The following is a 26,781-nucleotide window of genomic DNA, read 5'->3' on the forward strand; positions in this document are numbered from 1 at the left end:
ACTATGAAAGTACTCGCAAGACAGTTCAGACATAAGATATAACAAATGTAAACATGAAGCATGAGAACAGAATAACAAGTGTGTTCAGACATAGAGATAGTAATGCATGGGAAGGTAACAGAGAAGTCGGGCGGTAGTCCTCCCGAAATCCCCAAAATAAATACTGGGTGCCAAACGAGGGTCTGAATGACTCCTCGAGAGGAAACTGCAAGAATAGTAATACCGGTGCCAAACGAGGGTCTGAATGACTCCTCGAGAGGAAACTGCAAGAATAGTAATACCGGTGCCAAACGAGGGTCTGAATGACTCCTCGAGAGGAAACTGCAAGAATAGTAATACCGGTGCCAAACGAGGGTCTGAATGACTCCTCGAGAGGAAAATGCAGGAAATACAATGCCGCAGTCGGGCATCAAGGCGACACCACATAAAGGGCTTATAACAGAAAATAAAAGACAAACATGCCACAGTCGGACGTCTGAGCGACATCGCATAAAGGGCTTATATGGAAAGTAAAAGGCAAATATGCCGCAGTCGGACATCTGCGCGACATCGCACAAAGGGCTTATACCATAGCTCAATAATTCAGTAGCTCAAGAATATAAATTATTACAAGTACGAGACAAATATAAGGTTAGTCCATCCGCAGGAAAAACAATCAAACTGGGTTTACCACTTGGGCTTGTTCACCGGGGATAAATTTCCACGAGGATAGATATGGATATACTGATCACTCTACTTGATCATGGATACGATAACTTGGAAGGATTTGACTCTGCAGAGCTTGTACTTTAACCACAGCCAACAGATTTCAGTAGTCACGGGGACTAGTTCCGTTTACGGTGTTTTGGAAGAAACACATCTAACCAGTACACACCCATTCAACATTTCCGAAGCCAGGAATCACCCTCGGCAACGTTCAAGAAAAACCTTGAGACGGGGAGGCTACAACCTCGCGTAGCATGGGATCAAATTTCTATACGCGCGCTCTAAGGGGTGCCCCCCTCTCGGTCCCAACCGGAAACACCCATGCCCCCTGACCGGATGACTGGCTTTAATCCAGGGCCATGGAACCATCATCCCGGCCCCTCTGTTTGGTGTGTACACGGAAAGAGGTTACCAACTTACTAAACCGCATTCTGGCAGAAAACCAGTGGTAGCACGGAAGGGGGAAGAACGATAACGTGACTCCATCCACGTTAACGTCGGAATTTGTCGGATGACGCAAGACTGGTATGCTACAACAGTACCACCTTGCTGCCCTTCATGTCACCACATGATTAGGCCATCTCTCACGAGAGATCATCGCAACTTTGGAACATGCGGGTAGTTGCCTCACAAGCAACGAGGTACTCACCGACACTCATATGCCACGCACAACCTCTGACGCAAACATGCAAAACACCTATCATATCAAAGGTTCAAACATGCTTGCCTGGTTCGGAGAAGTCGGAGTCTAGCTCGGCGAAGTTCGCGGCTCCGTCACCTCTTCCGGAACCTATGCATAACGAAAACGGGCACTAACGTGAAAACCAATGCGTGCATAAAAACTTCTCCAAAAATTTTCGAAATAAATCCCATAAAAAACTAGACAAAATTTTAAGATTTTCAGAAAAAGAATCACTCAAAAAGCACCTTTTATTAAAAAGTTATAAAGGTTTCTATCCAGGGACTCATCTGTAATGAAACAGAGAAGTTCCAGGGGCTTAACTGAGAAAACAGAAAACGCTTCGGAAAGAAATGCGCCAGCTCAAAAGGGAAGACATATTTGCCCGAAGGCGCCAACAAAAAACGTTTCGAGGGGGAAGAGAATAGAGGCTGACAGGGGGGGTCCACATGTCAGGTTTAAAAAGGTCGCCGGCGCCCGAAGACTGCGGTGGTCGCCGGCGTCGAACCACGGCGAGACAGGGAGATCGGAGTGTACCAAGAGCTTCAGCGTGTCCTTCCGCGTCGGTGGGTGGTGGACTCGACCGTCGGAGAGCACCACGTCGACGGCGACACTTTCTCCGGCGGACGGCGGCTCGGGCGATGGTGGAGAACTCCGGTGGGTGCTGCAAACTCCGAATTGAAGCGCGGGTCAGGAGAGTGGATGCATAGGGAAGCTACTAGCAAGAGATGGGAGGCAGAGATGCACGCACGGGAGCGAATCGAGTTGGATCCCGTGGCGGGTCGCGGCGGCCGGAGCTGAGGAAGAAAGCTCCCTCGGGGCTCTTCCAGTGGCTTGGTGTGGTCTAGGTGGAGTGCAGAGGTGGTGTGGGTTCGAGTTGAAGCTCGGGGCCTCTATTTATAGGCGGATCGAGGGGATGGCCGTGAACGGGAAATCTCCGGCGAGCGATTACGGCGAGGCAGTGGTTGAGCAGGGGGTTTGAGTGGCCAGGCAGCATCAGGGAGGTTTACTGGTGCCGTTCCACTGCTAAACTGGGTCGGGCTTGGCGTAATGGCGCTGGTCCACGGTGGGGTGGCCGCACGGGCACGACGGCGGCAGAGAGCGCGCTCCACGCCCAGCGGTTCACAACGAGAGTGGCAGCGCGTTCTGGGGAGTGGAAGACCACGCGGCGATCTCCCGTGGCTTGGGCGGCGCTGGGTGGCGCCGTCTGCGCCGCGCCTCTCTCTGGCGGCCGCAAAGCCGCCGCTGGCGTCGGTCACGGGGCGGCGCACCTCCTCCAGTACGTCGCCGATGTCCGCAAACGTCCAGGCGCTCGTGCGGTGCAGGGACAAGGGGGAGGGGACGGGGAGCAAGGCGCCAACGCGGCACTGTCGAGATCGACAACCGCTTCTGATGAAAACGACAGTAGATCACTGAACTGCATTTCTGAATCTCTGAACTTGACATCGGCAATGCTCTGCAGGTGTTCGACAGAATGATTTGGCATGAAGAAAAAATTTCCTGGGGCTGGGACTTGGTGAGGTGACCTCTCAATGCACCCAGAGGCTGCCTGATTTTACTCAGGATTTTTGGAGAACGATTTGAATGAATTTCATCAAATTTGGCAAATCTGGTCCAAACTTGCAGCAGGTGTAGTTTGAAAATTTTGAACTGGAGACCAGTGGATCTTCATGGATCTTGGTTGAGGGTTCAAAGGACTAGGATGGGAAAAAGGTTGAGGGCAAAAATCAAAACAGAAATGGTAGTTCCTTTGTAAATCTCCAAGGGCTAGAATAGAAGACAGAAATTGTTTTGATAAGATTTAAATGGAAAATAATTATATGGAGAGGTCCAACTTGCTGGATTTGAAGTAAATCATGATCCAAAGGTGAGGAGAGGTTTAAGGGAGGGAATTTACCCTTGGGTCATGGCAAGAGAAATTTTTGAAAGTGGCAAAGGATCATTCCAAAAGCTATGGGGCCTTTTTCAAAGAAACTTTCAAAAGGCATTTTTTTTCAAGAAAAACATTTTGGTTTGAGTCCAAAATAAAGAGGAAAACCTCCAAGACCAAAATCAAGTTTTGAGTGAATCCAAAAATGAAGCACTAGTAATGAAAGAAAATATGTTGAGAGGGAAAGTTCTTTTAGAAGAAAAGTTCAAATCACCTCACTCAAAACAAGGAAAAGTTTTGAAAAAGCCAAATAAAATTTTTGGGTGTCACAAACATTAAGTCCCACGCACTTTGCAAGCAAAGATACTTGGCACTTGGGGGCTAATGTATGCTAAAGAGTTCTATTTACAGTGGCGGTTCATGGAAATAAGTCCCAAGCACTTTGCAAGCAAAGATACTTGGCACTTGGGGGCTAATGTATGCTAAAGAGTTCTATTTACAGTGGCGGTTCATGGCAATAAGTCCCAAGCACTTTGCAAGCAAAGATACTTGGCACTTGGGGGCTAATGTATGCTAAAGAGTTCTATTTACAGTGGCGGTTCATGGCAATAAGTCCCAAGCACTTTGCAAGCAAAGATACTTGGCACTTGGGGGCTAATGCATATTGCTGTTCAAGTACTTGGCTAAAATACGGTGAAAGACCGGTTCAAATATGTTGTCTGAGCCGGCCCTTGGGTGTTACCGGATAAGCCGGTTTTCTTGCAGTGATTACTAAGCTGGTGTTAAGTCTACAACATATTTCATCATAAGTAATAGAATTGGGGGCTGACATAGTAAGGATAACTAAGGAGCAAGCAACAAGAGTTATACCTCAGATTTTTGGTGTATTTGTTTCACCATATCAATTTCCAGATCCCGGCTGTTGTGCACTTGGTTTACATAACCAGAGACGATTTCTCCAATACTCAGATGAGCATAATCAATAACATCCAGCCGGGTTTTGCGGCGTTCCAGAAGTTCTTCTTTGGCGGAGCACTTGGCCAGCGCGGTGGGTCTCCCCGGTTCAATGAAGTCAGTCCGGATAATTTCGACGTCCGGTTCATCCGCCTTGGCTGGGCTAGGGTTCTCCGGGTTCTCAGAACCTTCCATAGCTTGTTCGGCGGACGGATCAGTGGTGAGAGTTGGAGTATCATGGGCTGGTTCGGGCGGCGGCTCATGAGCAGAAGTATCAGGAGCAGCCGTTCTGAGCTCCGGTTCAGCAGAGATTGGCTCTTCGGCCGGCTTACTTCTCTTCGTCGTCTTGCTGGGCTTTACTTGTACGCTGAAAATTAAAGGGTTAGTACAAAAACATGAGTAAGATAAGCACAAGATAAACAGATTATCATTACCCTAGAGCGGTTTTGAAAGCCGGCATGCTGGACTGCATTGATTCGCTGGAGGAAGGTGAAGTTCCCTGGTAGTTTGAGTCAGAAGAATTGAGTGGTTGACGAGTGAAACCCGCCAAAGGATACAAAGAGTATAAATCAGAGATAACCTCAGTCCGGCGTTTTCTGGTTACATCGGGTAAACCGGAGGAAAGGTCCGCATCTTTATTGGTCCGGGTCTGCCTCCGACTCTCGTGACTCTGTCGCTTCAAAAGAAATTGAGGATCTTGATAAGCTAAAGGATGTGAAAATCTTACTTTCCGGGTTACCCTTAGAACTTCCTGTCTCGGTAAAGGCTCGGAGTCGGAGGAAATTATAGTTACCTCTTCAATTACTGCATGACTTGCTCCTGTATCCTCCTGCTGATAATCAGTGTCAATAAGATGGTTAAAGAAGGAGCCTAAAGAGTCAAGAGTTACCTCTGACTCAGAGGTATCGTCAAGATGAAACATATCCGAGGCGCTAGGTTTGTTCCCCTTCTTACGGGCAGCGGCTTTCTTGACGGCTTTCTTGGCCTTTCTGGCCTTCTTTGCAGCCTCATGGTCATACTTCACCTTCCAGAATTTATCACCAGCCTGTAAAATATAGCAAGAGTTTTTGAGTAAAGATGAAATTGTCAAAGTGGAAAGTAAGATGCTCAAGCTAATGGTTTACCGCTGGAGCCGGGTTAGCCTTGCAGAAAGGACTTAAGCCCGCTTTCCCGCAATCTACCAGGCTCTCATTCAGAAGAGACTTGGTCATGTCGTCAACGACATCCTCAGGTAAGTCGTCAGGACTGTGCCGTAGAGGATCATTTTTCTGGCCTGTGTAATCGCACATTAAGCCGGGGCGGCGGCTCAAAGGAATCACCCGCCAGGCAATCCAAACACGGACCAAGTCAATGCCATTTAGGCCATTCCCCAGAAGAGCTTTGATCTTGTTTATGGTGGGGGCAACTGTTTGACGTTCAGCCAGAGATAATTTATCTGGTAAGGGATGAGTTGACTCCAGGCGCAGGGCGCGAAAGCCGGGCAAAGGGTTCTCATTAGCCGGAGAAGTGTCCTCACAGTAGAACCATGTCTGGTTCCAATCTTTAGGGTGACTCGGCGGCTCGGCATAAGGGAAGAGACAGTCTCTACGTCGCTGGATTGAGATTCCGCCAAGCTCCAAGCTGGGCCTGTGGGCACATTCGTTTTGACGGTTCAGATAAAATAACTCTCTAAAGAGTAGTAAGCTGGGTTCTTCTCCAAGGTACACCTCACAGAATACTTGGAAATTGCAGATGTTTGACACGGAATTGGGTCCGATGTCTTGAGGTCGCAGGTCAAAAAAGTGCAAGACATCTCTAAATTTTTTTGAGCCGGGTGGAGCAAAGCCCCGGCTCATGTGATCAGTAAAAATGACAACTTCCCCATCCTTGGGTTGAGGCTTTTCTTCTGACGGGTCAGGAGCATGATAAGACATGATCTCTTTCTTCGGCAGATGACCAGTCTTCACAAAATCATTTAAGATGCTATCAGTGACGGTGGATTTAACCCAGTTGCATGTGACGGGTGCTTTGGGAGCCTTGGGCGGCATTATGAAGGATGGAAGCCTATGACAAAATAAACATTTCCGGTTCAAATTTAAGCCGGAGAAAATATTTCAATTCATATTCAAGATGGCGGCTTACGAAGGGGCCTAATGATATATGGCTAATTGTGTTAGATTGTTTAAGACGCCATGGGAAACAGTAGGAATTAAATTATTTAAATCCACCATGGGCATCAGGATTATTCATTGAGCATTGCCTCTTTAAGCCGGCAATAAGAGCCGCCATGGCTAACGGATACAGTTTTTGCCTAAGTATCGCACAAACAGGTTTCACAGGTTGCAGCTGTTATTTTGGATCAAACGGTCGTTCAGAAAAGAAAATATTCTATACCTAAAAACTGGTACAGATGAGTTTGTGAGCTCTAATGAGATCTTTTTACAAGCAAAAGGGGTCTGCTAGTATGGAAAATGGACGCAAAACAACTACCGCATGAGTTCTATACTACCTTTGGATCAAAGGAGACCGCGGTGGAAGAACTACGAAGAAACCGTGATGAACCATGAAGAACACAGAAGAACTTGAAAACCCTAAATGCAAATCTGAAGTGCGGGAAGGTGAAGACTTACAGCTGTAGATCTACTGCGGAGGATCACCGCCGTTCTCTGGTCGATTCAGGTTGATGCAGCGGCCAAGATCGACGAAGATGAGGTGCTCTGCTACGGCGGCGGCGGCGAAGCTCGAGCAGCAGTGGTGTCGCGAGAGGAAGAAGATGACAGAAAGGGGGAGAATGAAGAAAGACCTAAAGGTCGTGCTTATTTATAAGGAAAGACTGACAGAGAGGGCGCGAGAAACGAGGAGGCCAGACGTGGTTATCCAGCTGCTCCGACGCCTCGATTTTCGGGATGGTCATTAAGATAAGGATCCGTTGTGATATGACAGAATAAAAAATGAATTTAATGGAAGATGATGTCATGGTGGGTTATCATGAATCCAGAAGATGACGTCATGGCGGGTTATAACTTTTGCACAGGCAGAAGCCAGAAGGCTTTTTCTTAAGGTATTGAAGATTGACATGAACAGGTTCAAATCAATCTGGGGCCTAATGTTGGAGATATAACTACTAGTGTAACCCGCCCAGGAGGGGCCGGGTTACGCTATGGCAATTCATCATATGAAGCCCAATATCAAGCTTGAAGATGGTGGTTCAATAAAGGGCCTAAAGCCCGTAGGCGACTTAAGACCTGTAGTAATAAACCGCCGTAATGGCATGACTTGTGTTGTAAGGCAAGATTAACTAATCACCGAGACGGACACTATTTATGAGCCGACCGGGACTCTATAGGCCGCGGGCCGTCAACCCGTGTATATAAGGGGACGACCCGCCGGCGGCTTAGGGCAAGTAACATAAAATCGGTAGCCAGGCATAGCGGATTCGCTCCCTGGTCATCGAAACCCTAGTAATTCCACCTCAACTGGAGTAGGCTTTTACCTTCACCGTAAGGGGCCGAACCAGTATAACCCTCGTGTCCTTTGTCCCGCTTTAACCCCTTTAAGCTTCCTAGTTGCGATGGCTCCATGACTAAGTCCTTTCACGAGGACATCTGCCGTGACTATTCCACGACAGAGTTGTTGGAAATTCAACAACAAAAGAATAAGCCTTTTGTGGTCTTATGGATAACATCTCAAAATTATGAGGTGATAACCAACCACAAGCGGAAAAGATTGAAAAACTGAGAAGAACGAGGAAATGCAAAACTCCACTTCAGAAGAATATGTAGAATTAATTGCACTTCGAAAAGCAAGAAGGAAAAACACTAGAACTCCTTCAACAAGAATCTTGATGAACACTTGAAGAATGAATTAAATCCTTACGAACCACCGTGATGAACTCCGGTAACAAAAAAATGACGAGATAAAAATTGAAGGATGAATAGCATAAGATTTGAGCCTTGCAATGATTCCGATGGAGGTTCCGATGAGATGGCCGAGGAAGCTTGGAACTCCGGAAAATAAAAGATGAAAACACTTTGAACCGAGAAAGTGATAAGATGAACAATCTCCGAAAAGAAGAGACAAAACCACTTGAAGAAAGAATAATAAGGATTACATTATGCTTATCCTCCACCAATTAAATTGATGAGAAACAATGGATTTGCAAACTACTTATTCTCGTTGGAAAGATTAAGGGGGGATATAGCGCAATTTTTTTGGAAAAGTCTTCATGAACCACCGGTAGGGCTGGAAAGAACGAATGAATTGATATGATAACCACAGAAAAAATCTTGAACGAGCCACCGTAGGAATTGAAACGAATGGCGAAAAGAGAATGAATCACCGGAAAGAATTAGAAAAGCACGAATATACTTGATGGAATCTAGGGACAAGAGAACGAAGAGATCGCAAACTGATTAAAGAGCAAAGCACCGGAAGAATATGGAGACAAACGAAAAGGCATGAATATAGAATAATCGGAAAATGGATTTTTAAAACTTAGAACGAAGAAATATTCTGAAATTGTTGAGGATATAGACCTTAGAGTCACCCGCCAGGAGGGGCCGGGTTACTCGTAGGTTCGTTGCCAGAAGCCCGGAACCAAGTTTCAAGATAATGGGCCAGAGATGGGCTGAGACCCGGATATGGCTTAAAGCCCGTAGTTACAATCATTGTTATAGTAGACTTGTAGTGTAAGGCAAGTATTGTTTAGAGTCCGAGCCGGACGCTCTTATGAGCCGGCCGGGACTCTAAGGGCTGCTGGGCGTCAGCCTCCCTATATAAAGGGACGACCCGGCAGCGGTTTAAGGGCGACAACAAGATCATCGAGAGCCGGGCATACTTATTTAGCTCCCTGGCGATCGTAACCCTAATCAATAACACCTCGAACTGGAGGTAGGCTTTTACCTTCACCGTAAGGGGCCGAACCAGTATAAACCTTCGTGTCCCTTGTCCCGCATAACCCTTTCAAGCTTCCTAGTTGCGATGGCTCCACGACTAAGTCCTAGCTCGAGGACATCTGCCGTGACAATTCCACGACAGTTGGCGCCCATCGTGGGGCTAGCGCATGGTGGATTTGAGTTCTTGAAGGGCAGCTTCGAAGGGCTCAAGGGATACGCTGTGGGCCGGATGACCAAGAGTCATCGCGGCAAGCTCTACATTGACGATGCGGACTGGGGCCCCGACGCCGGCTCAATTGAGTACGGGTACCGGGTCCCCTTTGGCGGAATTCATGTTTTCATTGGCAAGATTGGTGAGCCAGGCCCCGAGCAGGATCTCCGCGCCGATCTCATCGAAACGGCTCAGCGCGCACGACCCGCCCGGGCCCGGCCTACCTTAAGGCGCGCTTTTGTGGGATGCATCCATGGAGGGCCCTCTGATCCATCTGGGTCCGGTGATGAGGCGGCCGCCGGCTCTGACGGTGAGTCGGCCACCGATGAGTCAAACTCGTTGTACCAACTTCAAGATGGTAGGCTCATGGGTTGTTCTGATGGCGACAGTATTCCGGACCTTTCTGATCCGCCAAGTCAGGTTGGAGTTTTTATGGCCGGTGCGCAGCCTGTTCAGAACCCCGCTGCTGGATCGGGAAACCCGGTGCCTTCTCCGGCTCGGGTGCTGATGGATCTCACGGACAAGATGACGGCCCTGTTAACCGCCACGGTTGACCCGGCAGATCAAGCCCAGCATGATGCGGAGGTGGCACAGTTGAAATTGGATCTGATAAAAGCTAAAGAGGATCTTGCAGCAGAAGGGATCAGGTTGGCTGCGGAGAGGGCGGCTCTCGACGCCCGGACTCAGCTGATTCAGGCGCAGTCCTTCCAACTCACGATGGATCAGAACGCGGCCAACGAGGTCATGAGAAGGAGGCATCAGAAGGCCCAGTCTCGACTCCCGCCGGTTTACGATCCGCGCAATCTCTTCAACACGCCAGGTGCGGGATCCAGTAACCCGCCAGGGGCCATTGCGCCCGGGTCAGGACCCCTTATTCAGCCATGAGTGATGGGGCCTCCCTAGGTGCCCCCTGCCCCGCCTCAGTATGTGCCAATACCCCCGGGTCATTACGATAACCCGCTGGAGAACATGGTAGCTGCGGCAGCACGACTGGCGGCTCTCCCCGTTGACGGCGACTCTCCGGCGGCCATCGAAACCCGCCGGGTCAGGGAACTCCTTCAAACAGCGCTGGCGCAGCAAGAGGCATACTCCTACAGCCGGGACAGGATCCACTCGACCCCTCGTCCAGGCCAGAGCCCGAGTTACAGCCGGCACATGGTCTCAGCAACCGGCTCAAGTAATGTCCGACGCCATGACCCGCCCCCTGGCCATGGCCCGGTTCATAATGGAGCCTTTTACGCAGCAGCCCAAGCACGACAAGAGGCAGAGCAGGCGCCTCAATTGACGGCTTACCAGACCCCCCCGGCGTATCCAACGACTTCCGTTGATGTGGGTATCCCTACCAGGACCGGGGGTGTCCCTTGTTTGGTGCCAGCCATCCGTAATGAACGTCTACCTAAGGACTTCAAGGGCCCTAGGAAGGTGCCTAACTATACAGCTGACTTACAGCCTGCGGCCTGGATTGAGAGTTATGAGATGGCTATGGAATTGCTAGAGGTCAGCGAGGCGGCCATGGCCAAATATTTCACCATGATGTTAGATGGAACTGCCCGCACGTGGTTAAAAGGGCTACCGCCGAACTCCATTGGGTCTTGGGCTGAGTTGAAAGCCCGGTTCATTCAAAACTTCAAGGATACCTGTAGGAAGTCTATGTCAATTGTGGATTTGACTAACTGTAAGCAGCAGGAGGCTGAATCCACGACCCATTGGGTTCGCCGGGTCAAGGAGATCATACATTCATCAGATAAGATGGATGCCGGCTCTGCAGTCTTAATGTTGGAACAGAACTGTCGCTTTGTGCCCCTTAAAATGAAACTCGGGCGGCTTAAACGCGACTGCACGGATATGGGTACACTGATGGCGGCTCTTGTCAAGTACGCCGATTCTGATGGTACCAAGGACCCCCCTTCAGATGATGAAAGGACAGGGAAGGGAAAGAAGAATGGCAATGGCAAGGGTCCTCAGTTTAACCCGGGGAACCAAGGAGGAGGCAAGCGTAAGGCCGACGGCAGCCTAGAGTTTGTAGCCAACACTAACTCTCAAGGCAATAACCAGTGACGCAAGCGGAGGCCCCCTCCCCGAGGCGGCGGGTCAGGACCTTCTCTGGAGCAGCTGTTGAATGAACCTTGTCCGAGACACGGCTCTAGAGAGAAGCCAGCGACTCATCTGTGGAAGGATTGTGCAATCATGAAGGCCTTTAAAAACTACAATGGCCCGGGTGGCGGCTCAGGTGCCGGCGGCTCAGGTGCCGGTGGCTTTCATGGCCCGGGTGGCGGCTCAAATTCCGGTCCTCAGAACGGTCAAGGGGGCTTTAATCAACAGTCTGGTCAAGGTCACCAATAGCAGCAGGGGGGGTTATCAGACCAATCCAAAGCAGCTTAGCGGTGGACAGTATCATGTGTTCACCACCAGTTTGTGCAAACGAGATCAGAAGATTCACAAGAAGGCTGTTAATGCCGTTGAGCCGGCAGTTCCACGCTACTTACGGTGGTCTGAGCAGCCTATAGTGTGGAGCAGGGAGGATCACCCTCCCCGGGTGGATAACCCGGGCCACTTGGCCTTAGTGGTGGCTCCTCAGGTGGGAGGCTATAAGTTCACAAAGGTACTCATGGATGGAGGCAGCAGCATCAATATCCTCTATTATGAGACTTTCCGTCGTATGGGGCTAGTCGATAAGAACCTCAGCCAGTCAAACACTATCTTCCATGGTGTGGTACCCGGTAAGTCAGCTTATCCAGTCGGCAAGATCGAACTGGAAGTGGCTTTTGGTGATGAGAACAACTACAGGGTGGAGAAATTGACCTTTGAGGTGGTCAAGATAAGAAGTCCATACCATGCTATATTTGGACGGCCGGCTTACGCCAAGTTCATGGCACGGCCGTGGTATGTGTACTTACAGCTCAAGATGCCGGGTCACAATGGGACCATTACGGTTCACGGCAGCCGGAAAGTGGCTCTCGAGTGTGAGGAAGGTGATGCAGCTTATGCAGAGTCTGTCTGTGCAACGGAGGAGTTGAAGTTTTATAAAGACAATGTTGACCCAACAGATATGACCTCTCTGAAAAAGCCAACCACGGAGAACGAACCAGCAATGAAATTTAAGTCAGCTGACGAGACTAAGCTTGTTGATTTTGTTCCGGGTGACTCGTCTCAGCAGTTTAGCATCAGTGCAAATCTGGACCCGAAATAGGAAAGCGCGCTCATCGAGTTCATCCGTGAGAATAGGGACATCTTCGCATGGAAACCTTCTGACATGCCAGGTGTACCTAGAGAACTCGCTGAGCACACTCTCAATGTTGATCCAAAATTTAAGCCGGTCAGACAGTTTCTTCGACGGTTTAACGAAGAGAGGCGGAAATCTGTTGGTGAAGAAGTGGCCCGGCTCTTGGCGGCTGGGTTCATTGTTGAGGTTTTTCACCCGGAGTGGTTGGCCAACCCGGTGCTCGTACTCAAGAAGAACGGCACCTGGCGGATGTGTGTGGACTACACAAGGCGTGTCCGGCTGATCCTTTTGCTCTCCCCCGTATTGATCAAATCATTGATGCTACGGCAGGTTGTGCACGCTTAAGTTTCTTGGATGCCTATTCCGGGTATCATCAGATTAAGATGGCAGTGAAGGACCAGGAGAAGACGGCGTTCGTCACTCCCTTCGGAGCCTTCTGCTATGTGTCTATGCCCTTTGGACTCAAGTGTGCGCAGGCGACTTACCAGCGTTGTGTGCAGAATTGTCTCCATAAACAGATCGGGCGCAATGTTCACGCTTATGTGGATGATATTGTGGTTAAATCCATCAAGGAGGAAACCCTGATAGATGACTTAAGGGAAACCTTCGATAATCTCCGAGTCTACAAGATGATGCTTAACCCGGCCAAATGTGTTTTTGGTGTTCCTGCAGGCAAGCTATTGGGCTTCTTGGTTTCTGACAGAGGCATTGAGGCTAACCCGGAGAAGATCAAGGCTATCACCTCCCTAGCTAAGCCGGCATGTATAAATGATGTTCAGCGTTTGGTGGGCCGCATCGCTGCTTTAAGCCGGTTCATAAGCCGCTTGGGTGAGAAGGCTATGCCCTTATATCAGTTGATGAAGAAAACTGATAACTTTGTCTGGAATGATGCAGCTAATACCGCCTTTGAGGATTTGAAAAAGCAACTGGCAGAGCCCCCCGTCCTTGCGGCTCCGGTTGATAAGGAGCCCTTGCTACTGTATGTGGCGGCAAACACACGAGCCGTCAGTGTGGCTATTGTGGTGGAGCGCAAGGAGACGGGTAAAGAGCATCCGGTTCAGCGGCCGTTTTATTATGTCAGCGAGGTGCTTATTGAGTCCAAGCAGCGGTACCCGCATTGGCAGAAGCTCATATATGGTGTGTTCATGGCGAGCCGGAAGCTCAAGCATTATTTTCAGGGTCATCCCATCACTATGGTCAGTTCTGCCCCTCTTGGGGATATTATCCAGAACAGAGAGGCTACAGGGAGAATTGCTAAGTGGGCTATAGAACTTGGACCTCATGGCCTTAAATATGTACCACGCACTGCTGTTAAGTCTCAGGCCTTGGTGGATTTCATCAATGATTGGACAGAATCACAAGTGCCCGAGCAAAAGCCGGATAACACTTATTGGACTATTCACTTTGATGGGTCCAGGCAGTTGGAGGGCTCGGGGGCTGGCATTGTATTGGCTTCTCCTAAAGGTGACAAGTTCCGTTATGTGCTACAATTGATGTTTCCTTGCACCAATAATGCGGCTGAATACGAGGCTTTGCTCCACGGTCTTCGGGTGGCTAAGGAGATGAGTTTAAGCCGGGTGAGGTGCTTTGGTGACTCAGACTTGGTGGCTCAACAAGTATCAGGCACCTGGGATTCTAAGGATCCTCTCATGGCGGCTTATCGCCGCGAGGTTGATGCCATTGCTGGGCATTTCCAGGGATACCAAGTGGAGCACATTGATCGCAGGAAGAATGAGGCGGCTGATGCTTTAAGCTGGCTAGGTTCTCAACGAAAGCCGGTGCCGCCTAACACTTTCCTGGATGTCCTGTATAACCCCTCGGTTAAGTTGCCTACAGAAGAGGACTTGGCTATCCCTGACCCGGAGGCACGACTGGTGGCGGCTCTTCATGTCATACCAGACTGGACAATGCCATATCTGGCTTATATAACCCGGGGAGAGTTACCTGAGGATGAAACTCTGGCCAGGCAAATAACCCGGCGGGCTAAGTCAATGATTGTTATCGACGGCGAGTTGCATCATCGCAGTGTTTCAGGGGCATTTCAGCATTGTATCTCCCCTGAGGAAGGACAAGAGATCTTGCACGAGATCCATGAAGGGGATTGCGGCCATCATGCCGGTTCAAAATCTCTTGTGGCCAAGGCTTTCCGTCATGGTTTTTATTGGCTGACGGCTCACGCTGATGCAGAGGACTTGGTCAGTAAATGTGATGGCTGCCAAAGGTTCTCACGACGGGCTCATGTGCTGGCTCAGGAGTTGAGGATGATCCCAATCACTTGGCCCTTTGCGGTCTGGGGGCTTGATATGGTTGGGCCTTTTAAACGGTCCAAGGATAAGAAGACCCACCTCTTGGTGGCATTTGACAAATTCACGAAATGGGTGGAGGCTGAGCCAGTTAGCAAGTGCGATGCAGCCACGGCTGTTCAATTTATGAAAAAGGTGATTTTCCGCTTCGGTTTTCCGCACAACATCATAACTGACAATGGCACCAATCTATCCAAGGGTGCTATGGAAGAGTTTTGTCAACGAGAGCATATCCGACTTGATGTTTCCTCAGTGGCTCATCCCCAATCCAATGGTCAAGCTGAGAGAGCTAACCAGGAGATTCTGAAGGGCATCAAACCCCGGCTTTTGGTCCCTTTGCAACGGACGCCGGGTTGTTGGGTGGAGGAGTTGCCCTCCGTCTTATGGAGCATCAACACTACTCCTAACAGGTCTACAGGCTTCACGCCTTTCTTCATGGTTTATGGAGCAGAAGCAGTCCTCCCCAGTGACATCCGTCACGATTCACCTCGTGTGGCGGCTTATGTTGAGACGGATAATGAACAGGCGCGCCAAGATGCTCTGGACTTGTTGGATGAACGGCGTGATGTGGCAGCAGCCCGTTCAGCGATTTACCAACAAGACCTGCGCCGTTATCATAGCCGCCGGGTTAAATCCCGGCTCTTCCAGGAAGGCGACCTTGTGCTCCGGCTCATCCAGGATCAAACAGATGCACACAAGTTATCCCCACCTTGGGAAGGGCCCTTTGTGGTCAGTAAGAACTTGCACAACGGGTCATATTACCTCATTGATATTCGGGAACATAAAGACTCGCGTAAATCTGAGGAGGAGCCCGTCGGCCGTGGAACATAGCTCAGCTTCGGCCTTACTACACTTGAGCTACCGGCTCTCGTGGTGTACATATTTATCTCAGCCATGTATATATTATGATAAAGCAATAAAGCAGGACCTCTGTCCTTTGCTCTCTTCCAAATATGTGTGTTGTTTTTTACATGCTGACTTACAGAAGATCCGGCTTATGATCGTGTTCGAATCTAGCTGTAAGCAGTAAAGTCACTTGGGGGCTTCCTGTTCACACATGGGTCGTATTCGAACCAAAGAGAACATAGCTGTCGATACCCATTTGATTGGCAAAGTGCCGAGCTCATTGGGAGGTTGCCTCTGGTCATATTTGAATCATAGTGTAACCCCTCTGAGAACCGACGTGGATCGTATTCGAATCAACGTCGTTAAATTTTTTTCAGAATCACTTGGGGGCTTCCTGTTCAAACATGGGTCGTATTCGAACCAAAGAGAACATAGCTGTCGATATCCTCTTGATTGGCATCGCCACACCCACTGGGGGCTATATGATCGTATCTGAATCTTAGCTTAACCCCTTTGGACCGAGTTTTCTGGTCGTATTCGAACCGGAAGCCCCTAAGTTTTTATATTTTATCACAAGTCTACTCTGATCATGTCAAAGTATGTACTGCCGGGTCTCACTTGCCGGCTTAATTTTGGTTTATCTTGTTAGTTGAACATCATGGATGTCATCAAGACAAGTAAATTCGAGTTAAGGTACCAACCGTGCTACCCGGGTTATTTGAACCGGAAGTGTGCTTACAGGCTGTTAAGTGTGTTATCACAGCTATGTTCAGAGTATAGTTAAGGACCAGTCTTTTTGGTTCGTATTCCGGGTTATCCATCTCAGACACCTGATTCTCAGGGCGGTAAGCCGCCTTGCGACTTGTGATTTGCCTTTCTATGCAGATACTTAAAGGCACCTTTTAAGGTTGAGAAGAACACAAAGGATAATTTCAAGGGATTTCAGCATTCATTACGTGCACGATGGCACGGCAGAGATAAAATGTTGCACCTAGTCTATTACAAAATTCCTCAAGTCTCAAGGTTGGAGCGTTGTTTGGTGAACCGCCAGCCGCTTTATGATGCCTGCTGGGTTGAAGTCCCCGGCTCGTCTTCTGCTCCGATTGATCCCAAGACCTCGAAGGTTGTCGACTTCCAGTCGATGCCGCTAAGAGCTTCAAACTGGGCTTCTTCGTCAATTAACCCGGCCGGGTCAATCTCCGGGGCGAAGGTGTGCTGACGAGCCGGAGGAATCAGATTGAGAGCTTCATAGCGAGGGGTTGGAATCCTCTGATTCTCCGCGTTGTATCCTGGCTGATACTTGGTTAAGTCGGTGTCGTTCCCGATGATGGTGGCCACCGGGCGCACAGCCTTCACACACGCCGCGAAATCCTTCTGGTCGAATGCTGAGCCGTCTTCTTTCAGGCTGGGGTAACCCAGGGCGATGTCTGCCGGGTCTAGCTCCGGCAAGAATGCTTTGGCCCGGCTCTCGCGGATGCTCGTCGTAGCTCCTGGATCCCTTGCGGCAGAACTGCGAGCCGGCACAGGACTTCGGCCAGATGAGTTGGCACCTCATTCGATAGGGCCACCACAGCTAAGGCCCGCTGTGACCCGGTGTAGAGCTGTTCCACCAGGGTGTACACGGCCTTTAACTTGGTGACCACGCTCTGGTTCAGGTTGGCGCTTCTGGAACCTGTTTAACAAACATCAGATGACCCGGTGACAAGGATGAATCAGGAGATGTAAACATTCTAACATGGATGAAAACCGGTGAGGCGACTTACCGAAGATGGCGGCTACCATTTGGGACACCTGGCGCTTTAGGCTGGAGAGCTCGGCGGTTTTTTCAGAGAGTGCCTTCTCCGCCTGTTCCGCCCGGGTTACCAGTGCGGCTTTTTCCTCAGCCCAGGCCTTCCGTTCAGCATCAAATTCGGTCTTCGGTTTCTCTTGAGCGGCGATGCTGGAGACAAACTTGGCGTTTGCCTTCCGGGTCTCCATCTCCTGTGCCTTCAGCCGGCTCTTAAGATCCGCAAGGTCCAACCCCAATTTCTTGCCAACAGCCTGTATATATTTCCGGGTTATTAACAGTCATTATATAAGTCCCAAGCGCTTTCCAAGCAAAGGCACTTGGCACTTGGGGGCTAATGCATATTGAACGTATCTATCTATGTACTGCCAGTTCACTTGGGTAAGCCGGAATCTAAGTCTACAACATATTCAAGTATAAGTCATAGACTTGGGGGCTAGCATGACAAGGGTCACTATGCAGAAAGTAAGAAGACAGCAGAAGGATATCTCAGATTTTTGCTGGATCTGGTTGACCATGGCGATCTCGGCGTCCCGGCTCTTGTGAACCTGGCTGATGTAGCCAGAGACGAGCTCTCCAATGCTCAAGTCGGTGTAGCTGGAGAGGTCCAGATTCACCCGGTGGGGCTGCAGCAACTCCCCCTTTGCGGAGCACTTGGCCAACGCGGTCGGTCTCCCCGGCTCAACGAATTCCGTCCGGGTGATCACCACGTCCGGGTCGTCTGCTGGAGGGGTTGAGCCGGAGGCCTCCGAGTTAGCCGCCGCTTCGGTCATTGTCTTGGTAGTCGGAGCAGGGACTTCAGGCGCCGTGTCCATTGGAATGGTGGCTTCGGGGGCAGAGGCAGCTGGCGGCTCTTGAGCCGTCGCCTCCGGCTCAGGCAAGTCCGGCACTCCGGCTGACCGGGTCTTGTTTGCTCTTTTGGTGAGCTTTGCCTGGGCACTGAAAAGGCAGAAGTGTTAGGCATACAAAGAGTAAATACAGACAGATAATGTAAGGAGATTATTATTACCCGGGGGCAGTCTTGAAGGCCGGCAGACTTGACTGCATGGAGTCACCCGAAGAGGGGGAGGTCTCCTGGTAATTGGAGTCAGAAGAGTTGAGTGGCTGACGGATGACACCCGCCAACGGATGAAAAGGGTACAGGTGAGAAAAAACATCAGTGCGACGCTTCCTTGTTGCGTCGGGTAACCCGGCGGAGAGGTCGGTGTCCTTGCGGGCCCGGGTGTGACGCCGGCTCTCGTGAACCTGCTGCTTCAAAAGAAATTGAGGGTCTTGATGAGCTAATGGATGGGAAAAGCTTACTTTCCGGGTTACCCTTCGGACTTTCAGCTGTGGAAGGGGCTCCGAGCCGGAGGAAAGTGATGTTACCTCTTCAACCACCGGGTTACTGGCGCCGGTGTCATCCTGTCAATAAGCAAGTGTTGATAAGGCGGACAACATCAGACAACATATACAACAAGAATTTAAAAGGTTTAAGGGTTACCTCTGACTCGGAGCTGTCGCTTAACTGCATTAGCTCCGAAGCAGTGGGTCTGCTTCCCTTCTTGCGAGGGGCGGCTTTCTTGGCGGCTTTTTTCGCCTTCCTGGCCTTCTTGGCCGCCTCATGGTCATACTTGACCCGCCAGAATTTATCATCAGCCTGAGAAATATAGTAATGAATTCTTAAAATGGTTCAGAGCAAGGTGACATACAAAAGAAGTTGAAAGGTTAAAGTCAGCAGCTTACCGCTGGGGCTGGATTGGTCTTGCAGAACGGGGCTAGCCCGGTCCTTCCACAGTCTGCCAGGCTCTCGTTCAACAGAGCCTTGGTCTCTTCTTCAGCGACGTCTTCTGGAAGATCATTGCGACTGTGCCTCTGCGGGTCATCCTTTCGCCCGTTGTACTCACACATTAAGCCGGGGCGGCGGCTCAATGGGATCACCCGCCATGAGATCCAGACCCGGACTAGATCAATTCCGTTCAGACCGTTGCCTAGCAGGGCCTTGATCTTATTGATCGTTGGAAGCAGAGGCTGGCGTTCCGCGGCAGTCAGTTTATCGGATAGTGGATGAGTCGGCTCCAGGCGCGTTGGGCGAAAGCCGGGCAGCGGATTCTCGTCAGCCGGGGATGTATCTTGGCAGTAGAACCAAGTCATATTCCAGTCCTTAGGGTGGCTCGGCGGCTCTGCGTAAGGGAACAGACAGTCCCTACGTCGCTGGATAGATATGCCGCCTAACTCTAGACTTGGCCCGTTGGCACACTCATTTTGGCGGTTTAAATAAAACAGCTCTCTGAAGAGCAGCAGACTTGGCTCTTCTCCAAGATACACTTCACAAAAGACTTGGAAGTTGCAGATGTTGGATATGGAGTTGGGTCCTATATCCTGAGGCCGAAGGTCAAAGAAGTTGAGCACGTCCCGGAAGAATTTTGAGCCGGGCGGTGCGAAGCCCCGGCTCATATGGTCCGCAAAGATCACTACCTCCCCGTCCCTCGGCTGTGGTCTTTCTTCGGACGGATCAGGGGCACGGTAGGACATCACTTCCTTCTTGGGCAGATATCCGGACTTAACGAAGCTAGCCAGGGTCTCGTCAGTGACATTGGATCTCATCCAGTTGCAAGTGATGGGAGCCTTGGGAGGCATGGTGAAGGTTGGTGGTCTATGATAAAGAGAAAAGTATCCGGGTCAATTATAAGCCGGAGATCTATTGTTCAAACTAAGGTGGCGGCTTATGAAGGGGACTAATGATATATATTCAGATACGGTGGGTTATCTAAGCCGTAGGAGCATTCAGAATAAGTTGGTCATCTACGGCTTACTACAGTTAAGCCGGAAGAGTCTACAGAGCATGGTTCTCCTTAAACCGGAAAGTTCTACGGCGCGTGTTTTCTTTAAGCCGGAAATGTAAGCCGCCAAGATTCAGTGGTTGCAGTTTTTACTAAGTGTGGTAAAACAGGTTTCACATACTACCGTAACTTTTTTGGATCAAAATGGTCGGAGCAGAAAAAATTTTCTAGACCTAAAAAACAGAGGTAGAAGAAGTTCTTGAGGTTGAACACAGTTCTTATGCAGTAAAAAGAGGGTTTCTTGCAGATGAAATGGGTTTCAAACATCTACCGCAGTGGTTCTACGCAAGGTTAAAGATCAACCAACTACAGTGGCAACAAGGACTACCGAGTTTGTGGGCAATGGTGATGAACACGAAGAACTGAAGGAACCCTACCACAGATCTGTTCTAGCAAGGCAGAGAAGACTCACCGGAGTTGGGGAAGAGCGGAAGTCGCCGCCGTTATCTGGTCCGAGTCAGGGTGATGCAGCGGCCGGGTTGATGAAGATCAGGGGCGCGACGGCGGCGGCAGTGGCAGAGCTCGGGCAGAAGAGCGACAGCGCGAGGAGGAAGAAGGAGAGTGAGAGAAGAGAGCGTTGGGCCGGCCTATTTATAAGGCAGAGTCATAAGTGGGCGCGAGATTCAAGGAGACCACGGCGTGGTTATCTCCCCCTCACGACGCCTCGATTTTCGGCAAGACAGTAAAAGCAAAGATCCGTTGCGGATCTGGCGGAGTACAAAAGAGGACTTAATGGAGGATGACATCACGCCGGATTATCCGGAGTCCAGAAGATGACGTCACTCCGGGTTATGGCCTTCACACGAATGGTAAGCCGGAGATTTTTTCTGTCGGCAGAGTTGAAGATTGACACGAGCCGGCTCAAGTCAATCTGGGGCCTAATGTTGAGGATATAGACCTTAGAGTCACCCACCAGGAGGGGCCGGGTTACTCGTAGGGTCGTAAGCCCGGAACCAAGTTTCAAGATAATGGGCCAGAGATGGGCTGAGACCCGGATATGGCTTAAAGCCCGTAGTTACAATCATTGTTATAGTAGACTTGTAGTGTAAGGCAAGTATTGTTTAGAGTCCGAGCCGGACGCTCTTATGAGCCGGCCGGGACTCTAAGGGCTGCTGGGCGTCAGCCTCCCTATATAAAGGGACGACCCGGCAACAGTTTAAGGGCGACAACAAGATCATCGAGAGCCGGGCATAGTTATTTAGCTCCCTGGCGATCGTAACCCTAATCAATAACACCTCGAACTGGACGTAGGCTTTTACCTTCACCGTAAGGGGCCGAACCAGTATAAACCTTCGTGTCCCTTGTCCCGCATAACCCTTTCAAGCTTCCTAGTTGCGATGGCTCCACGACTAAGTCCTAGCTCGAGGACATCTGCTGTGACAATTCCATGACAGAAATGGAGGCCTCCGGATAATTGAGACGGAAAACAACTCCTGAAATACTCCGGATGGGTGAAAATAATTGCACGACTTGTAACAACTGATAGGATAACCATCGAGCTAGCACCGCGAATTTCCGGGAGAACGGACAAGATTTAAGAAAAATTCTACTTCAGTTTCCAAATGTTGAGAATGACGATGAGAAAGAACACCAAAATTGTTGAGATACTCCGGGAGAATGAAAAGCGAAGAGGTAGAGTCAACAATGACAATAATTTAAAATTGATCTTGGAAAAGCGTCTGACTGATGAAAATCATACTTAACTGCACTTCGAAAAGAATTTGAGAATAACTCCAGGAAAATTAGAAGAGTCAGGTAAGATCCTGGGAAAAGACCTGTGGGTTAGGGCCCACTGAAGAGAAATCACCGTTGAAAAAGGATTGTTGAAGAGAAATGATGCACCAGAACAATTGAAAGATTTGAATGAGGTGACAACCTCGTAATAATTGGATGCGAACACGAATCTTCTGAGATGTCTTCAACACTCCGGAAGGATAAACTGGCGAGAGGCGAATGAGCAAGGAAAACACCTCGAGGGAAAGGATATGATAAACAACGAAAAACTTCAATTGGATCCACCGGAAAGAAAAGAGGTGAAGAATGTCAAACGAGACGAGAATTCACCAGTTGAAATAATTGAGGGAAGACTGAAAAGGTTTCGCACGAATGAAATTATGCTCGAAAGAGACTCAAGCTCTGGGAATAAAAAATGTGGGAGGGCGGGAAAACACAGGCCACTTGAAACAGGGAACCGACGAATAACTTGAAGAGAAGACACCGGTTGAAATGATTGAGGAGAAAATGCAAAAACTTCGCACGAGTAGGGTGGATACTCAATTACGGACTCCGGTTCCGAGAAGAAAAAGGGTGGGCAGGTGGGAAAAACAAGGACAACTTCGGACAGGGAAACAACATCGGTTGAAAAGAGATGAGGATTAATCTAACAAAAGATGACAAGGAACGAAACCACTCGAAGAGAGGTGCACCGGATTGCAAAAAGGATGGACAACGAACAAAAGCTAACCGCGTGATCCTAAAGAAAAATTTGAAGGGGAAGAGAAGTAAGTCGAAACACCTACGTCAAGATTCCTCACCAGAGCGATGAAGGGGCTGAGGAGTAAAAAAACAATTCCTACTCTCCGATATAACTAGACTCCGAAAACAGTTTTCTTCTAGACTCGACAACGGCAAACTATACGATCAATCAAGGGGCGCTCCTAAGGTCGGTCGAGGCTCTGATACCAACTTGTCACGCCCAATATCCGATACTATCCTAAAGATACTCGAAGGTCCCACCAAGGATAGAACCGCATATTGATACGCTTTTGCAAGGTGGATATCATTACATCAACATTACATAAAAGATGGGGATACATACAAGGCATACACATGCCGCAAGAATACATCAATACATCATACATAAGATCAACATCCCACTATGGATGAAACACAAACAGAAGCTCAAATGACATACACCCTGCTAGCCCAGGCTGCCGACCTGGAACCTATCCCCTGATCGAAGAAGAAGCAGAAGAAGAACTCCAAAAAAGAAACATCGCTCTCGCGTCATGATCATCGCAAAAACCTGTACCTGCAACTGGTGTTGTAGTAATCTGTGAGCCACGAGGACTCAGCAATCCCATTACCATGGGTATCAAGACTAGCAAAGCTTAATGGGTAAGGAAGGGGTAAAGTCGTGAGGTTGCAGCAGCGACTAAGCAATGTATGGTGGCTAACTTACGCAAATAAGAGCGAGAAGCGAAAGCAAAGGAACGGTCGTCAACTAATAATGATCAAAAAGTGATCCTGAACTCCTACTTACGTCAAACATAACCCATAAACCGTGTTCACTTCCCGGACTCCGCACAGAAGAGACCATCACGGCTACACACGCGGTTGATGCGTTTTATTTAAGTCAAGTGTCAAGTTCTCTACAACCGGATATTAACAAATTCCCATCTGCCCCATAACCGCGGGCACGGCTCTCGAAAGTTTATACCCTGCAGGGGTGTCCCAACTTAGCCCATTATAAGCTCTCACGGTCAACGAAGGATAATCCTTCTCCCGGGAAGACCCGATCAGTCTCGGAATCCCGGTTACAAGACATTTCGACAATGGTAAAACAAGACCAGCAAAGCCACCCGAATGTGCCGACAAATCCTGATAGGAGCTGCACATATCTTGTTCTCAGGGCACACCGGATTGTCCAAACTTCCGGTAGGCCAGCCCAGTGTTGCCCCTGGTGGCCACCGGCGGCTGACAGGTTGGACCAACACCCGAAGGAGCACTAGCCCGGGGGGGGGGGGGTAAATAAAGATGACCCTCGGGAGCGCGACTCCCAAGGGAAAAAGGCTAGGTGAGGCAAATGTAAAACCAAGGTTGGGCCTTGCTGGAGGAGTTTTATTCAAAGCGAACTGTCAAGGGGGTCCCATAAATCACCCAACCGCGTAAGGGACGCAAAATCAAGGAACATAACACCGGTATGACGGAAACTAGGGCGGCAAGAGTGGAACAAAACACCAGGCATAAGGCCGAGCCTTCCACCCTTTTCCAAGTATATAGATGCACTAATAATATAAGAGATATTGTGATATCCCAACATAAACATAATCCAACATGGAGCAATCTTCATCTTCACCTGCAACTAGCAACGCTATAAGAGGGGCTGAGCAAAGCGGTAACATAGCCAAACAATGGTTTGCTAGGAAGGGTGACAAAGGTTAGAGGTTCATGGTAATTTGGGAGGCTTGAAGAGCAAGTGATAGGTAGCGCAGCATAGCGATAGAACGAAGCAACTAGCATAGCAATGATAGTAATGAGATTCAAGGTGACGGTCATCTTGCCTGAAATCCCGCTAGGAAGAAGAAAGAGTCCATGAAGAAGATGAAGCCACGAAGACGAACCAAGCGTAGACGAACGAATCCTCACGATCGCAACGACACGGGAACTATCGAGAAGAAGCACACAACAAGGTAAACACACCACACATGAACAAGACATGATGCTAAACCAAGTATGATGCATGATAAAGCTATATGAAGCTACTCATGTCCAGAGATGATGCATACGAGAGCAACACATCAAAGCAAGTTTAACTGAGGCCGGAAACAACCTATAACAATTCCGGTAAGTCCTTCTATGCAAATTTCGAAATTGGTCCAGATCTGAATAAACCTTATGTTCAAGTTGTTAACCATCAAGTTAAGATGCACCAAGATGATCTACACGAAATTCTAGTCAAGTAACATATAAAGTTCATTTAGTTCGGAGCTACGGCCTAGAAGATATGAGCAAAACAAGTTAAACATGGCATTGATGCAAAATGCATTCAAACATCAAGCAAACACCTCAAAACAAGGATGCAACATGATAAGATGAAACTACATGCAAATCTAAGCAAGTTTCATATAGAGCATGCTCAAAACGGAGCAACGGTGCAACACATACACTCCAAACAAGATATAACAACAATCTGTCCAAAACAACAACTAGGCATCTTGCAATCAACAAAACAACATGCTAGAGCACCACAACATGAGAACAAAAGGCATGTACATGAAGTACAGGTAAAGCACGACAAAACATGAACACTGAGCTATTCCCAGAAATCACTAGAACATGCTCAAAAGGACATGGCAAGATTGCAATAATAACAGTTTCACAGACTTGGCAGAAATCGCTGGACATGGCAGAAATAACATCGGGTTGCTAAGTTTAGAGCTATCAAACAACATGCTACAGGAACTTATCATAGCAAAAAAAGGAATGGCATGAATCTACTAATTGCCTAAAACAAAAGTCCCTTACTGAAGATGAGCCAAAAAGGCACAGGAGATATGATGGCACCCATGTAAACATAGCAAGTAATATGACAGATTCAGACTTGGTGGAAATAACAGGACATGGCAGAAACAACGATAAGTAGGCATTTTTGGTGAGCTTGAACCACTCACCACAGAGCAATACATGGCATGAAAAGGTAACCAGAAGTAAGATGGCATAAATATGAAGCTAAGAATGGCAATATCATAGTCATAGGGTACATGGATCACTAGCAAAACACATGGCAATAACGAACTTCATCTTAACAGGCTGACAGCAACATTATTTAGCAAGTTTGGAGCATGATAACAACAAGCTACAGCAGGCTATAAATGCAAACAAGGGAATGGATGGAAAGAGCATAAGATGTATAACAAAACATCCTTAGTGAACATCTCCAGATTATGCATAGAACTCATGATGACATCAGGTTTACATGGCAACAAAATATAACAGACTCAGACTTGGCAGAAATCAGTCACAGAAATCAGCAACATCACGGAGGCTACTTTGCATGCTTGTGCTAGTCACCACATATATCACAAAAATACAAGACAAGAACCACTGTAAAGATGGCATGATGTAGTACCAAACACATGTACAACTCATGCTCATAGGATGCACACACAAAATGCAATGAAAAAGACAAATCATCAAGTTCTGATAACAGACAACAGTTGACATCATATAGCACTCTTGCAATGGTGATTAGGGCATCAAGATGAACTCAAACAAGCATGGCACAATAGAACAAAATGAAGAGCATCTCATGACGACCATTACGATATATTACATGCACAAATCGGAGCAACGAGCATGAAGTTATGGCATGATGAACAGGGCAACATAATGCAACAATTTCGGGACTTAGCAGAAATTTACCACTCCGAAATCTGGACGGGACGAAGCGGGACGCGGAGATCCGGGCGGGGAAGGCGTGTTTGGATCGGTGGTCGGGTGGATCTCATCCCACCCGACCGGATCCGAGGCGGGGCGGCGGCCGACGCCGGCGAGGTCGCCGGAGACGGCGCAGTCGGCGAGGAGCTCGGCGAGGGAGGCGCGGGTCGGTAGGGACAGCGTGGAGGGGCGACGGAGCTCGCGTCCGGCGAGGTCGTCGGTGGCCGGCGTCGCAGAGGGGCGGCGCGGGCGACCACGGCGGCGGCGGAGCACGAGGACGCGGGAGGCGTAGGGCGATCCGGCCCCGATGGCCTACGGCGGCGCGGCTTCGGGCCGGGCAGGCCTCACG

Source organism: Aegilops tauschii, chromosome 7, assembly GCF_002575655.3.
Source record: "Aegilops tauschii subsp. strangulata cultivar AL8/78 chromosome 7, Aet v6.0, whole genome shotgun sequence".
NCBI classification, from domain to species: Eukaryota; Viridiplantae; Streptophyta; class Magnoliopsida; order Poales; family Poaceae; genus Aegilops; species Aegilops tauschii.